Source organism: Ochotona princeps, chromosome 13, assembly GCF_030435755.1.
Source record: "Ochotona princeps isolate mOchPri1 chromosome 13, mOchPri1.hap1, whole genome shotgun sequence".
Lineage (NCBI taxonomy): Eukaryota > Metazoa > Chordata > Mammalia > Lagomorpha > Ochotonidae > Ochotona > Ochotona princeps.
In genome coordinates, this window is record NC_080844.1 from 62,476,845 (window position 1) to 62,492,233 (window position 15,389).

Sequence of the window (15,389 nt, forward strand, 5' to 3'; positions counted from 1 at the left end):
CTCGTGTGTGAATGTGGTACCATGTTACATGCTGCTCCCATTTCTTCTGTCCTTTTCTATGAAGTCTTAAACTTTTTTTATTTAACTTTTTATGTTGAAGTCTGTAGCAGAGAAACCCCAGGCACCCTTCACTCAGTTTTTCTCAAGGGTAGCCAACTTACAAAAAATAAAATAAAAAAAAGATTTATTTTTACTTGAATGACAGATTTAAGACAGAGGATAGACAGAGAGAGCTTCCATCTGTTGGCTTACTCCTCAAATATCTGCAATAGCCAGGGCTGGGCCAGGCTAAAGCCAGAGCAAAGAACTTCCAGGTCTGCCATGTGAGTGCAGGGGCCCAAAGTCTTGGGCCCTCTGCCACTGCTTTCCCAGGAACGTTAGTAGGGAGCTGGATCAGAATTGGAATGGCCAGGGTTTGAACTGGTACCCATATAGGACACCAGCCCTGTAGGTATCAGCTTAACCCACTAAGCCACAGTGCTGGTCCTAAAAGGGTAACAACAATAGCACAGTACCACAACTTAGACACTGACTAGGTGACAAGATGTTTTCACTTCTAGTGTCTTATCCTTGCCTTTTTATAGCCACATCTCGCCTCCCTCCAGGTCCCCATCCCTAGGCCCTGGAAACCACTGTTGTTTATTTTGTCTATAATTTTGTCATTTCAATCATGTTATATAAATGGAATCATACAGCATGTGATCTTATAGAATGGCACAAGTCACTTGCAATTTATTCAGGCTGTAGGGTGTATTTTTCCTGCTGACCAGTGATCCATGGAGTGAACGTGCGACAGTTTGTTGACTCATTCATCCGTGGAAGCACCTCTGGGTTGTTTCCAATTTCAGGCTGTTGAAAATAAAGCTGCTGTGAACATGTGTGCACTCTGTGTTATGAACAAGCATCTTCATTTCTCTGCGATAAATGCTTGCCCAAGAGTGTAATTGCTGATTCTGACACTCTTGCAGGTTTAGCTCTTGGGGAGCCATTCCTAACAGCTCAGTTCTCTGCATCCTGGCCAACACTGCTTTGGTGTTGCCGCTAGTAGGACTGCCGTTGTATAGCATGCTGTGAGTCTCACTGTGATTTTAACTTACCTTTTGGTGATGCATAATGACACTGAGCAATTTTTGTGTATTTTTTCCATCTGTATAACATCTTTGATGAAGTACGTGTTCATGCCTTTTGCCCACTTTTTAGTTGGATTCTAATTCAAGTGTTAAGTTGGGGGATTCTTTATACTCACATGGTCTTGATACGGACCCTTTGTCAGCCCATGGTTTGAAAAATATTGTCTCCTATTCTATGACTTGTTTTTCCATCTTGCTAGTACTTTAACATCACATTCTACTTTCTTGGATAGTTGAGGACCGTTTACCACAGCCTGAAGATTATTTTTCCATTTTTTCCTAAAACTTTTACATTGAAGTCTGATCTACTTTGAGTCCATTGTTGTGTAGAAATAGTCCAATGTCTGCTGCTGTAGCAAAATGCAACGTGCAGTAGAAGTTGAGTTAGCCCACGGCTCTGGAGCTGGAGATCTGAGTACGACACCGGCTTCCGGCGAGGGCCTCTGCAGCCCAGCAGTCAGGAGGGCAGGCGAATGCTGCAAGACGGAGGAAGGCGCAGGCCCAGCTAGCCGATCATTGACCCACCCCTTTGCAATGGCTTTCATCCAGGAGCACAGAGCAGAGAGAGAGATCGAAACTGAGATCTATTCATTGGTTCATTCCTCAGACGTCCACAACAGCTTGAACTGGGCCAACATGAAGGTAGGAGCCTTGAATGTCAGCAGGGCTTCCTGTGTGGATGATGGTAGGGGCCTGAGTATGGGACCTTCATCAGCTCTTTCCCAGGCACATGAGAAGGGAGCTGGATCAGAACCAGAGCAGCCAGGCCTGGAGCCTGCATTCCAGTGTGGAATGCTGGTGTTATACAGTGATTTAATTGACTGGGCCCCCATTGCCTCTTAGTACTGCCACAATGGCAATTAAACCATTAGGTGGACTCTTTTTAAGATTTATTTTTATTGAAAAGGCAGATTCACAAAGAGAAGGGAAGACAGAGAGAAAGATCTTCTCTCTGCTGGTTCACCACTTCCCTCCCCCCAACAAGTGGCCACAATGGCGAGAGCTAAGCCGATGTGAAGCTGGGAGCTTCTTCCAGGTCTCCCACATGGGTGCAGGGTCCCAAGGCTTTGGGCCATCCTTGACTGCTCTCCCTGGCCTCAAGTAGGAAGCTGGATGGGAAATGGAACTGGGACATGAACTGGCACCCATATGGGATCCTGGTGGATGCAAGGCAAGGATTTAGCAAGTGAGCCGTCATGCCAGGTCCAACCCAGGTAGATTTTGAAGATATCATTATTGAGACTCATTTTTTGTGCCTTAAAGACTTGTTTTAGAGCAGTTTTAAGTGCACAGCAAAACTGAGAGGAAGACACAGAGATTTCAGTATTCCTCGCCAACACATGTATAGCCACCCCCACTAGGAGCATCGTCACAAGGGGGGCACATCCTGCCACCAAAAGCCCAAGGTGCACGGGGAGGTCACCCACGGCGTGGACACATATGCCCACCTTCCACCACTGTGCAGAGAACTGTCACCACCTGAAAAACCTTCTGTGCTCCTCTAATTCCATCCTCGATTCACACTGGAAACCTGACGTTTCCAGATTGTCATGTACGTGAAACAGTGTAGCATGCATCCTTTTTGGATTAACGGCTTTCACTTAGTCATATATGTGGAAGGTTCCTTCATGGCTTCTTGTGGCTTGATAGTTGGTGATTTGGGGACTGAATAATATTTCATTATCTGAACATATCAGTTTATTTAGCAATTGAAAAGCTTCTTGGTTGCTTCCAAGTTTCTGCGATGAACATCCAAGTACAAACTTCTCTGTGGGCAGATGTTTTCAGTTGCTTTGGGTAGGCACCAAGAAGCATCATTGCTGGATCACATGGAAAGGATATGTGAGTTTTATAAGAACCTGCCCAACTACTTTCCACAACAGCTTCCCCAGCAGTGATCGAGGGCTCCCGGGAATCCCCATCCTCCCTGGCGAGTAGGGGCCTCAGGGCTCTGGGCTGTGGCTGGCCTGATCAGTGGGTGGTTGTGTTTTGCCATTTTAGTTTACGCTCCTCAGATGACGTCTGGCAGAGCTCTTGTGGTGTGGTAGCTGTGATCATCTTTGGCCCATTTTTAAATCTGCTTGTTTGCTTTCTTACTGTAGGGTTTTTAAAGAGGTATTTTTAAAAAAGATTTATTTTTTGTTGGAAAGTCAGATTTACAGAGAGAAGGAGAGACAGAGAGAAAGATCTTCTATCCATTGGTTCACTCCCCAAGTGGCTGCAACAGCCAAAACTGAGTAGATCTGAAGTCAGGAGCTAGGAGATTCTTCCAGGTCTCCCATGCAGGTGCAGGGTCCCAAGGCTCTGGGCCGTCCTCTACTGCTTTCCCAGGCTACAAGTGAGGAGCTGGGAGGCAAGTGCCAGAACATGAACCGGTACCCATTATGGGATCCCGGTGCCTGCAGGGTGAGGACTTTAGCCACTAGTCTGCTGCGCCATCTAGACTTAAGAGGCTTTTGTACATGATTTGTTTGTTTGCTTGTTTTATTTGAAAGGCTAAAGGAGAGAGAAGTTGATGGATTTTCTATACCCTTGTTAACTCCCCAGATGACCACAATGGCTGGGAGCTAGGAACTCCATCTGGGTCTCCCCCATCAGCAGCAGGAACCCAAGCACTTGGGTCATATTCTACTGCTTTCTCAGACATATTAGCAGGGAGCTGGATCTCAAGTGGAGCAGCTGGGGCTCAAACTGCCTCTCAGAGATGGCATGCTGGCACTGCAGGTGGCAGTTTTAGCTCACTACACCACAGCATCACCCATTTTGTACATTGTGGTTAAGTCATTTTTCAGAGCGCTTTTGCAAATAATTCTCACCAGGTCTGTGTCTTTTCTTCTCATTCTCTTGAGATTGGGGTCCATTTCTCTGTGTTTCTTGTTAGTTTGTCTGCTACTGTCCATTTTTCCAGTGCAGTTGTTAAAAAGTCCATCCATCCCCCATTGCTTTGCTTTTGTACTTTGGTGGAAAATCAGGCACATCTGTGTGGTTCTAGCTGGGATCTCTGTTGATTGTGTCGATGACTACAACTAAAGGAGAGACTTCTAAACGTTCCTAGGAAATTGAATTATAAGTTCATTTTGGTATAAAAGATATAAAATCTATGCAGTTTTTGGATAATAAGTATCTTCATGAATTTTAATGCCTCTGTGTATCTGAATTTCAAAAAATGTTTTTTTACTCAAACTTACCTTTAGATGCTGCACCAGGGCTTTCTGAAGTATCCTCAACAATGTATCTTAGAATCAGCCTCTTCAAAATTGTTCCGGCCATTCTGAACCTATTTTTTTTTTCATAGAAATGTTCAAATAAGCCTAATCTACATAAACCTTTCTGAAATTCCTGTAGGAATTACATTAAATCTATAGATCCATTGGAGGAGAAGTAGCTACTGACCTTAACACACAGAGCGTCTATGTGTTATTTCTTTAAATCATCTTCCCTTCTTCCAGCAGCATTTCCAGTCTTTGGTGTGCAGACCATGTTAAGCTTATGCCCAAGTATTATCTTTTTTTTTTTTGGTGTGATTATAAATGATACAATGTTTTGGACTTTGCTTGCCATACTTTTAGTGTCAGTGTATTGATTGTTGCAATGTGATCTTGCATGCTGTGGCTTGAAGAACTCATTTACCTGCTTCAAGGTGATTTTTGCTAGTTCCTTCAGATTTTCTGTGTATGTTACCACATTATTTGCGAATGGGGACCATTGTGGGTCTCCCCTGGCGTGCCTGCCTGCCTGCCTTCTGTTTCTCGACTCTTTTTACTTTCCCTTTTTCTGCTGCCAGAACTGCCCGTCTGGTTAACCAAGAGCAGTGAGAATGAACTTCCTTCCATTGTTCACACCGCCAGGGAAAGAACACTCGGTCTTTCACTGTTGAGAAAGATACCAACTGTGGGCAAACTTTTTGTTTCATTTTTGTAAACATTCTTTGTCAAATTCAAATGCTCTTTCTTTTTTGCAAAATCATTCTAGCTCATTGAGAGTTGCTTATTTTTAACCGTAAATGGGTGTGGGATTTTGCCAAAAGCTTTTCTTACACCAGCTGCTATAATTATTGACAAATAGCTCTCCCAACTAGCTGGAGGTGTTGCTGCAGAACCCTTGTATCCAGGTCAGCTTGCCCGATGTACAGAAAACCAATGCTAACATCTGAGTTGTGGAAGACTGTAGGTATGCATTGCAGCGTGCAGAGCAGGCAGCTGGGCAGTTGTTGCTGAGTTCCTGGGCTCCTGAGGAGGTAGGGATAAAGGGTGTCAGAGCCTGGAATTAGGGTTGTGAGGGGTGTGTTCAGTTCATCTGCAAGCTTCTGGTTGGTCAGTGATGTTCATGGTCTTCCTTTGATTAATTAGTGATGTCATGCTCTTAGGGGGTGATTTTTATGATGGTCTGTTGGGTTTTAGGTGGCTTGGGAGGTTACGTGTAGGTAGTACTTACTGTCCACCTCAGACCTGCAATTTCCATTCCTGCACCTGGGATTCTCCTAAGCAAACACCTCTGGACATGAGTGGCCAACAACGTCTCATCTTTCAGAGAAGCAGTTGACTTCTGTGATGACTTTTAGAACCCTGTTGGACCAGTTGTATTTCTCCTTCAATCCAGTGAATTCATTTTGATAAAGGCTAGGCAAGGGAGTCTAGGGTAGGGGAGACAGAAGAGAGGCAGGGTCCTACCTTCAGTACATCTGTTCTCTGGCCACTGATGTGCTGGATGGTCCTGATGGATTTCTAGGTATTGAGCCAGCCTTGCCTTCACTTGGTCATGATGTGTCCTTTCTCTACACTTTGCTATATTTGTTTTGCTAACATTTTATTGAGGTTTTCTGTGTCTAAATGTGTAAGAAATGTTGCCCTGGAGTTTTTCTTTTTGGATCTGGTTTTGGTATTGGGGTAATAACAGTCTAAGAAGGTACTTACTTCTTCCGTGTTCTAGGAGATACTTTGTGAAGAAATCCTATTAAAAAAATCCTATTGGCAAATAATTCAATTGAGTTCTAATGCTCTGTTGGCCAAGCCAACATGCCTACTGGCTGGGGTCGACTCAGGGCACCGTTCTCATAATCACTACTTGAAGGAATGCTCTTTCTGTCTCGCATTTTGAGTCAAGGGGCCGTTGACTGAGTGTCCTCATGAAGACAGTGAAGCAAGCAGACACATGCATTCTGGCCTTTGCTGCTCTCCAACTCATTAATGAGCCAAGCAATTCAACTTCTAAGTTTTCTGTGATCATACATAATAGGAACCTAGTAGCTAAATCCTCACCTTGCATGTCTAGTATCCCACATGGGTACCAGTTCATGTAACAGCTGCTCCACTTCCCATCCAGCTCCCTGCTTGTGGCCTGCGAAAGCAGTACAGGGTAGCCCAAAGCCTTGGGATCCTGCACCTGCATGGGAGACCTGGCAGGAGCTCCTGGCTGCTAGCTTCAGATCGGCTTAACTCAAGCCTTTACAGCTACTTGGGGAGTGAAGCAGTGAACAGAAGATCTTTCTGTCTGTCTCCCCTTCTCTCTGTATATCTTCCTTTCCAATAAAAAAATAAATGAATCTTTCTAATAATAACAAAAATTCCTTCCCAACGCACTTAGCCTTCATTTGATTGTGCGATTCCATTTTACCAGTCTGCCCAGAGCGAATGCTAAACATTCCATTCTGAACAGGGTGGTTTAATGAGGGTACTAGGAACTGTGAGGCAGTTGCCCTGTGCCTGTCCTCGGGCAGAAATTCATCTTGCATCGAAGATGTTTATCCACAGCCCCTAGGAGATCTGCTAGAACAGGGAAGGCAAATATGCCTTTGTTCCAGGGGCTCTCTGCCTTTGCTCTGTTGATGTTTCAGGCTGGAGGATTCTTGGATGGGGGAAGGGGCAGTTCTTGGTCCTGTGGTATATTTTACAGCCAACCTGCCTCAACCTGCCAGATGCCTATGACTACCAAAAATGTCTCCTGACATTACCTGGTGTGCCCTGAGGTGAATCACTGCTCCTCCCTCCTGGTGACTGGTGGGGGGGCGGGGCTGTAGGGGGCTCGGAATATACACAGATCCCTTCAGTCTCATGGAAGGGCTTGAGGCTGAGCTGCCTGGTGTGTTAAGAAGTCAGAGTAAAAGGCTGAAGTCTTTACTCAGCCTCCCTCCACAGGCCTGGCTCTGCTTCCTGTTCCATCCCTTGGGGTAGCAAGGATGCTCCTGGCTGCACAGCCCAGCCTGCCCAGCAGCCCCTTGAGTGTGCCCTCTCCAGGATCAGTCACTGGGCCCAGAAGAGGGGACACTGCCAGCCAGCGCATGTCACCCACCTGCCCTTCAGAGCACAGATGGACTTCTTCAGTATCTCTAAGAACAGTTTCTCAAAGCACCAGCACGCATCATTTCTACCTGTTGCCTCCTTCACTGGGGCATAGGGAGCACACCTATTAGCATACCTCTTAGGTTCTACCTCAAGCAAGAAACCAGTCAAGACCATTCTCTGCTGGGGTCCTGATCCCTGGGCCTGTCCTAATGGTGGGACCCTTTGCTTTCAGCAGGAGGACACCGGCTCCCATAACGTCATCCTGTGGCCTCCCACCCCTGCACCTCTGCAGGTACTGACACGTGGTGCTCTCATGCTTTGTTGCTAGGCCTCTCCCTCCCTCCCAGCCTGGTGCCTGCAGCATGTGACCAGGCCTAAGGCACTTTGCTATCTGGCTTTTCTCTTCTCCCATCACCTCTTCCTGCATCCTCAAAAACAGTTGGAAAACAAGGTAGAGGTAGATATTTAGACTTCTGCAAATAGTCCTTAGGCATGCCTGCTGCAGGCTGGCTGGTTGATAGTGCTGTGCGTGACTGAGCAAAGCTTGCATTGCAATGGGATGGAGCACGGATGCTGGGAGTCACGCCTTGCCTTTCCCAAGTCTTCTGCTTTGAGTTCCTTTGTCCTGGAGTGTGACTGGGAAGGGTGTGGCAGCCTGCCTTTGCTGCCAGTGGACAAAGCTGATCTGTTGAAGCAAATGGTGAAACCCTCAGTGCACAGTCAGCACACTGTGCAGTACTGCAGTGGACTGAATTCTGTGGCTTTAATTCTACCCCAACACATTTTTCACGGACTGGGGAGGGGGATCAGTCAGGCGTTTGGCTTGGCTTGGAGCAGACATTGAGGTTCTTGCCTGCTTCCAGGAGTGGTCATGGAAGGCAGAGAAGCCTGCTATGAAGTCCGCATCTCACATCCACGCGGTGCAGGTGGCCTGGGTGAGGGGAGGCGCAACGGTCAGAGCCCAGGTGGTTTTCAGACTGGGTTCTAGGGACCCTCTGGGCCAACAGACTAGGTCCAGGAGCAAGGGGGAAGTTGAGTGACAAGAGTCCTACCTGCTCACTCCTCCTGTATGGAATGTAACAATGGCCTCCTGCAGGAGAAGTTGCAGAATCTGAACTGGAAATAGACATTGATCTGATCCACATCCATGCTTTCTGAAGATTTATATATTTTAGTTATATGTCAGTTACAGTGCCTGGGAGGCAGTGGAGAAGGGGGGCTCAGAGAGCTTCCAACACCTTTTAAGAAATATTTATCTATTTTAAAAATGCAGAGTTAAACACAGAGAGAATGAGACAGAGAAAGAGAGATAATCCATCTCCTGGCTCATCCCCAAATGGCCACACTGGTCAGTACTGGGCAGCACTGGGCAGCACTGGGCCAGGCTAAAGCCTGCAGCCAGGAGCTTCGTTCAGGTCTCTTAGGTGTGTGGCAGGGGCCCAAGCTCTTGGGCCATTGTCCATGTCCACTGCTTTTCTCAGCAGGGAGCTGGATGGGGAAGTGAAGCAGCCAGCATAGAACTGGCGCCCATATGGGATGCCGGTATGGCAGGCAGCAGCTTTACCCACCCTGCCACAGAACCAGCCCCTCTGAGACTTCTCTTTATCTGGAATGGAAACTGCTCTCCTTCACTGTGAAGTTGCCTTTCACCTCTTCCCACCCACTGGCAGCCAGCACTGGCCCTTCTGTCTCAAAGGACTTGAGTACTGTAGGTCCTTGTGTAAGGAGGACCACTTCTGTTTCACTCCATTCATTAGGCATGACCTCCAGTTTCCGTGTTGTAGCATACATCAGAAAGGCTTTCTTCTGCAAGATGGGCTAATATGCCATTGTATGAACAAACTACATCTTACAGTGGTTGCAAAGAGCCTGGCGCAAGGGGCTCCAGAGGACACAGAAGGCGGGCTTTCTTTCTATAACTCCAGCTTTCAAATGAATAAGTAAATACAGCTTCAAAAAAAAAAAAAAAAGAAAGAAAGAAAAGAAAAAAGAAAGAAACCAAAAGCAAAACTGACTCAGAATAGGCAGCAAGGGTTCAGATTCCGATTCGAAGCCTTCATGTTCTAGCAGTGAGAAGTAAGGTCAGCCTTCCCTGAAGTGGGCTCTCCTGGGTCAGCCAGGCACTGGGCAAGGTGGACAGGTCAGGTTCTTCCCACTGTGGGAAGCACAGTGTGAGCACTTGCAGGTGTCCCGACAAGGTCAGTGAGGCTGAGTGAAACAACCCCCAGATCCGGGGGCCTGGGAGCTAAGCCTGGGCTTTCCCAGGGTCACCCTGGGGAACAGGGTTGGCTCCGCAGGGCCTCTCCTGGGGGCCTCCTGGCAGCAGCCACTGAGTTATTCTAACGGTTTTGGCTTTTGGAAGCCTTTAGCAACTCTCATCTGTTGATTTAATGAGCAGCCTTTTTATCTCACTCAAAAAGTTGAGTTTAGTAACATCACAATGGTGCTGCTTTGGGGCCCACAGAGCAGTCCCAGTCGGGTTTTTTTTGTTTGCTTTGTTTTGTTTTGTTTTGTTTTGTTTTGTTTTGTTTTTGTCTCATCAGCAGAAATGCTATTTAAAAGTTGAAACTGAGTAGCGTGACCTTGGTTTCTGTTCTGAGTTCCCAAGGGAAGAGAAGCCATTGAGGGAGAACATTCCCACAGCTGGCCAGCCTGGCCTTGGCTCTGCCTGGCCCCTGGGGGCTCGCCTGATAGCCTGTGTCCCCTGGGGTGGGGTGTGGATGGCTGACTCACTCCAGCCTCACAGTGGGCCACTCTCCTCTGTGACTCACACCAGGCCCATCCTTTCCTTCCCAAGCCCCGTGGGCTGAGATGAAGACAAAGTCATGGCTAGGACCAGGCTGTGGAAGGGACTGTGCGGGGTGGAAGGAATGTCCAGCTCTGAGCCCTCCTGAGCCGCTACAACCCTGAGCCGCTACGACCCTGGCTGTCTGGGCCCACGGTGGTGGTGGACTGTGACAAGTGCAGGCTCACCACATAGCCTTTGCTCGGTTTTTATGGGGCCTAACTCACACAGAAGGACCAGTGGAGAAGGGAGGGGCCAGCTAGCCCAGTGTCCCAAGTCACGAAAGTGGCGTGCTCTGATCTGGCAAGCACACAAGAGAAGCTGAACTCCAAGCAGGTGGATTCCTGATGGGAGGAGCAACACCCAACCCCACCCATGTCTTCACCTTCCATTACCTCCCTTGGGCCAAGGGGTTGCTGGTTGCTCTGTGGATAGGCCTGGCAGCAGAGGGAAAGACATTCAGTCCCATTCTTTAGCAACCTGATTTAGAAATAGCCACTCTTAACTCCTTCCAAGCACTCTTGTTGTCTAGATGTTTCTGTGTCTCTTTGATTCTTTAAATCCAAGTTTCCACTGCAGGAGCTGTGATGGATACTGTTGAGCAGGAAGACAGACACCAGGACCCCTAGCCCGGCTCGGGGTGAGGGCAGAGAGTGCCACTCAGAGCTGAAGGTGAGCAGCAAGTTTGTGAGTTCAGAAATATCCAGAGCCAGCTGGGCTTGCCCATCTCCTTCGGCCCAGACCTCATCCAGGCAGGTCTCCCTGGGCCTGCTCAGCGAACAAGATGCAGCCCAGTCCTGAGGCTAGCCCTGGAGAGTAAATTCTCTGCCACCCCAGGAACACAGGGCAGGAGAACCTGTGCCACGGGGTCACCGACCATGACCATGGAGGTCTCATCTGCAGGCCAAGGCTGGCTGTCTCTCAGGCGCTGCATGGCCATTATACCCCTTGGCAGGTGGAAGGCCCTGAGAGAGAGAGAGAGAGAGAGAGAGAGAGAGAGAGAGAGAGAGCGAGCGAGCGCTGGTTCCAGCTACAAAGGCTCATGTACTAAGCTTAGCTGGAAGCCACCTTCTTTCTCTTCTCTCTCTTTTCTTTCTTTCTTTTTTAAAAATATAATTATTTACTGGAAAGGCAGTTACAGAGAGAAAAAGAGAGAGCCCACCCATTGGTCACTGACTATACCCCCCATGATTGCAGTGCTGGGGCTCAGTCAGGCCAAAGCCAGGAGCCTGGAGCTCCGTGTGAATCTCCCGTGGGGAAGGCAGTGCCAAACACTTGGATCCTCTTCCACTCACTGCTTTTCCAGGCCTGTTTGCAGGGAGTTGGATTGAAAGAGGGACAGCTGGGACTTGAACCAGTGCCCATATTGGCTGGCATGGCAGGTGGCAGCTTAACTTGCTGGGCCACAGCAGCAGCCCTGGAAGACACCTTCTTTAGGTTCTCGTGGAACCCAGGTACTCAGTATCACAGCCACATTCAACTAGCTCTGGGTTAAGCAGCATGTGCTCGTGTCCTTCTGGCAGTAGGTGGACATCTGGAATGGTTTAACTGTGTTTACTGGGGAAGAAATTGAGCAAAGACGACAATGAGCAGTATGAGTGCAATGAGTGTAACCATAGAGAGCTTCTTCAGAGGCCCTGGCTGCTCCTGCAGGGTGGCCATGCCGCAACCCACAGGGCTGCTGTGGGTTCCCATGGGCACCCATGGGCACAGTCAGCATGGCACACCCAGGCTTGGGCCTTACACATCGCCCAGCGAGTCTTGTTGAGAGCTTTAGCCCCAAGCTGGGGGAGCCCTTGGAAAGCTTAGTTAATGAAGGTGTTTGTTTTTGCTTTTTTCCACAAACTGTTTGAAAAGCAGAAGGACAGAGAGGAAGAAACAGAAACAGATCTTCCATCATGATTCATTTTCCAAATGGCAAATGGCTTCAGAGGCCGGAATTGGCCTCTTAAAACAGGAGCCAGGAGCTTTTTCCAGGTCTCGCATGTGGGTGCAGGGGTCCAAGCACTCAGACCATCTGCTGCATTCCCAGGCCATCAGCAAAGAGCAGGATCAGGAGTGGAGCATCTGGGATATGAACCAGTGCCCATATGGGCTGCTGGCCCTGCAGGTAGAGACTTAGGCTAATATGCCACAGTACACCCCCTTTGCACCCGCCCTCCCCTCCCCCATTCTTAAGTCAAGGCTTCTGGAACCAGAGCATGCTAATGAGTGGACTCAGGAATGTTAGAGGAACCCCAATAATACTGTTTCTGCCTGCAGTTTAAGTGGTCCAGTCGCATTGCAACCCATCACGGGCCATCCTTCAGGAGCAGCTGTGTTATAAGGGATTGTCTTCCACTTGTGCAGCTCTCTGTGTGAGTCAGGTGTTCCTGTCACCTGCCCAGGGAGCAGGGGCAGCCATCTGTGCTCCTCATTTATTTCATAGATGGAGACATAGGCTCAAAGAGAGGCACTGAACCCCAAGAGGTGTGTCGATTTGGGTTGGCTAACCCTGCCCAGCTCTCTTTAAGACATGTTCTGTTCTGTTTTGTTTTGTTTTGTTTTAAGATTCATTTATTTTTATTTGGAAGGCAGAGCCCTAGAGAGAAGAGAGACAAGCAGAGATCTTCCGTTCGTTGGTTCAGCCCCTAGATGCCCACAGTGGCCGGAGCTGAGCCGGTCTGACGCCAGGAACCATGAGCTGCTTCTCCCATGTGGGTGCAGGAACCCAAAGCCTTGAGCCTTCCTCCCCTGCCTCCCCAGGTACATTATCAGAGAGCTGGATCAGAAAAGGAGTAGCCAGGACTTGATCCCATAGGGGATGCTGGTTTTTACAGAAGCAGGCTTATCATACTATGCCATGGGGCTGGCCCCCAAATATTGTTTTTAAAATATACATGCAGGGCTAGAATTGGGGCAGTGTTGACAATACCAGGAACCCCTGTCGGTGCACTGGCTCAAGTCCTCCTCACTGCTCCACCTCCAAACCAGCTTCCTCATCATGCACGTTGGAGGGCAGCCAAAGGTGGCCCAAGCACTTGACTCCCTCACCCATGCTGGGGAGCCCTCAACAGAGTCTCAGGCTCCTGTCTTCAGCTTGGCCCAGCTGCAGTCAAGCGGTCATTTGGGGAGTGGACCAGCAGGTGGAAGATCTGCTGCTCTCTCTCTCTCACTGTGCCTGTAAAATGAATAAATCTTGAATGAATAAATAAAACATGTAGGCTCCATCCATGTTGGGTGTGTCTTGAAAGTCTTCAAGGTCTCCCTTTCAGGCTGACAAGGTCAAAATACGTCAGCTCTTACGTCTTTGAACTCCTGCCTCCTTTAGGGTGCTGCCCACCAGCCCCGATTCCAGTGCTTGTGGACAGGAAGGCAGACAACATTGACTGTGCATCGCCCGTGTAGTCACTAAACTCCATGAGATCCACAGAAGTAGAAATCATGCCTTTTTTACATTAAGATTTTTATTTGAGTGTATTTTTGGATTTATATAAAGTCACAGTTGGGGCTGACGTGGTAATAGGGAGGGCTGAGCTGCTGCCTGCAGTACTAGTATCCCATATGGGCTCTGGGTCAAGTCCCAGTGGTTCCATTTCTGATCCAGCCTCCTGCTAACGTGACTGAGAAAGCAGCGGAGGACGACGGCCCAAGGTCTCAGACCCCTGCACCTAGGCAGGAGACCTGGAGGAGACTTCTGGTGGCCATTTGGGGTGAGAAGCAGCAGATGCCAGATATGTCTCTGTCTCTGTAACTCCACCTTATCAAATCAATAAATGTTTAAAAAAAATAGCATAGTTGCAAAGACAGAGCAGAGGATTCCCATGTGGAAGCTTCTGGCGGCCTCCCTGAAAGTCTCTGTCTTACCTCATACACAGTTACCTAAGTAGAAAGTGAGCAGCCAAGCCCAGCTTTGTTTCCGCTGCTTCATGCGATATCACACCAACAGATAGCCTGCCCTGGCAGCCTCTCCTTGCCAGCTTGACGATGGGCGGCCTGGGCTGGGCTGGGGTGGTCCCTTCAGTCTTTCTTGTTTGCTGTGGAGGTGGAAGAGCACTTGGGATGGTCTAGCAGGTTGAATATGAGCATTTGTTTTCCCCAGGACGGGAAAAGATGGGCAGCCTGCTGGCTGCAGCACCGACCTGTGATCTGTGTGTTCATACTCCATATTTGGCTGGCCGAGGAGTTGTTTCTGAAATACGTCTCCTAATGCCATGGCCATGACCTTTGTTCCACTTCCCAGCCTGCACCTGCAGTCCCCAGCTGGCAAGGGGCTAGTTCAGAGAGGGCACAGCTTCGATGGACACTGGGCATGAAAGTGTGGCTTGTTAGCTTGATTGGCAGGATCCATAGGCAGAGGTTGTGGGCACATTTGAGAGGTCCGACCAGTGGAAATTTTCTATTTTAATGGTAAATGCGTGAGCACTCCACAAAGTGTCTCCCCTGCCCCTCTAGTAGTGGAAAGTTGCTGTCACTATTTGGAGATTGCTTTAAAATATGGTCAGAGCCCTGGTGTGAGGCAGGGCCGACGGAAAGCTGTTGGCTGATACCCGCGAGTTAGGGAAAAATTTGGAGAAGCAACTGGGCAAGCCGGCTTCTCATGTGAGGATGGCCGATTGCTTTTCCAGGCAGTGATTTGCAAATGTGAAGGAAGACATTAGCTGCGCATTCTCTCTTGCTGTGACGTCTGTGGACACAACAGATCCCCTGGAATCCAGTAAGCAGCAGGGCTCAGGACTGCTGCTGGGATGAGGGGGAGTAGGCGCAGGCACTGGGGGCAACATGACAGGAGCAGGGCCTCCCCGGGGCTGTGTGCTGCCTCTGTTTGCAGAAGTGGCCACTGGCCTCCCAGGTTTTCACACATTCAGCAAATACCTACAGACTGCCTCTCATGCTCAGTGCTATTCTGGGCATCAGCTGAAGGCCTCCACTGAACTCACAAACACACAGCTGCTTTAGCCCCTAGGCATCACAGTGAGATGGCAGACACAGCATAGCACACTATGCCCAGGGCATGGCATGGGGAAGGGGTCCAGCACACAGACTGCTTGGGTCCAAATCCTGGCTACGGGACTTCCAGGCTGTGGGACCCTGAGCACACGGCTTCACCTCTCTGCGCCTGGTGTCCTTAGCTGTAAAGCAGGCTTATAAGGACCGGCTGAGTTTAAACGTGTCAAATGCTTACCAAACCGGTCCTGGACACATAGGGAGAGT

At 48.8% G+C, this 15,389-nt stretch overlaps 1 protein-coding gene across 1 annotated transcript in view; it reads left to right on the forward strand.

Moving 5' to 3' along the window:
* Positions 1-15,389, forward strand: part of LOC131481630 (transforming acidic coiled-coil-containing protein 2-like) — a 55,649-nt gene that overhangs the window by 19,278 nt on the left and 20,982 nt on the right. The gene's annotated exons all lie outside the window — the stretch shown is intronic.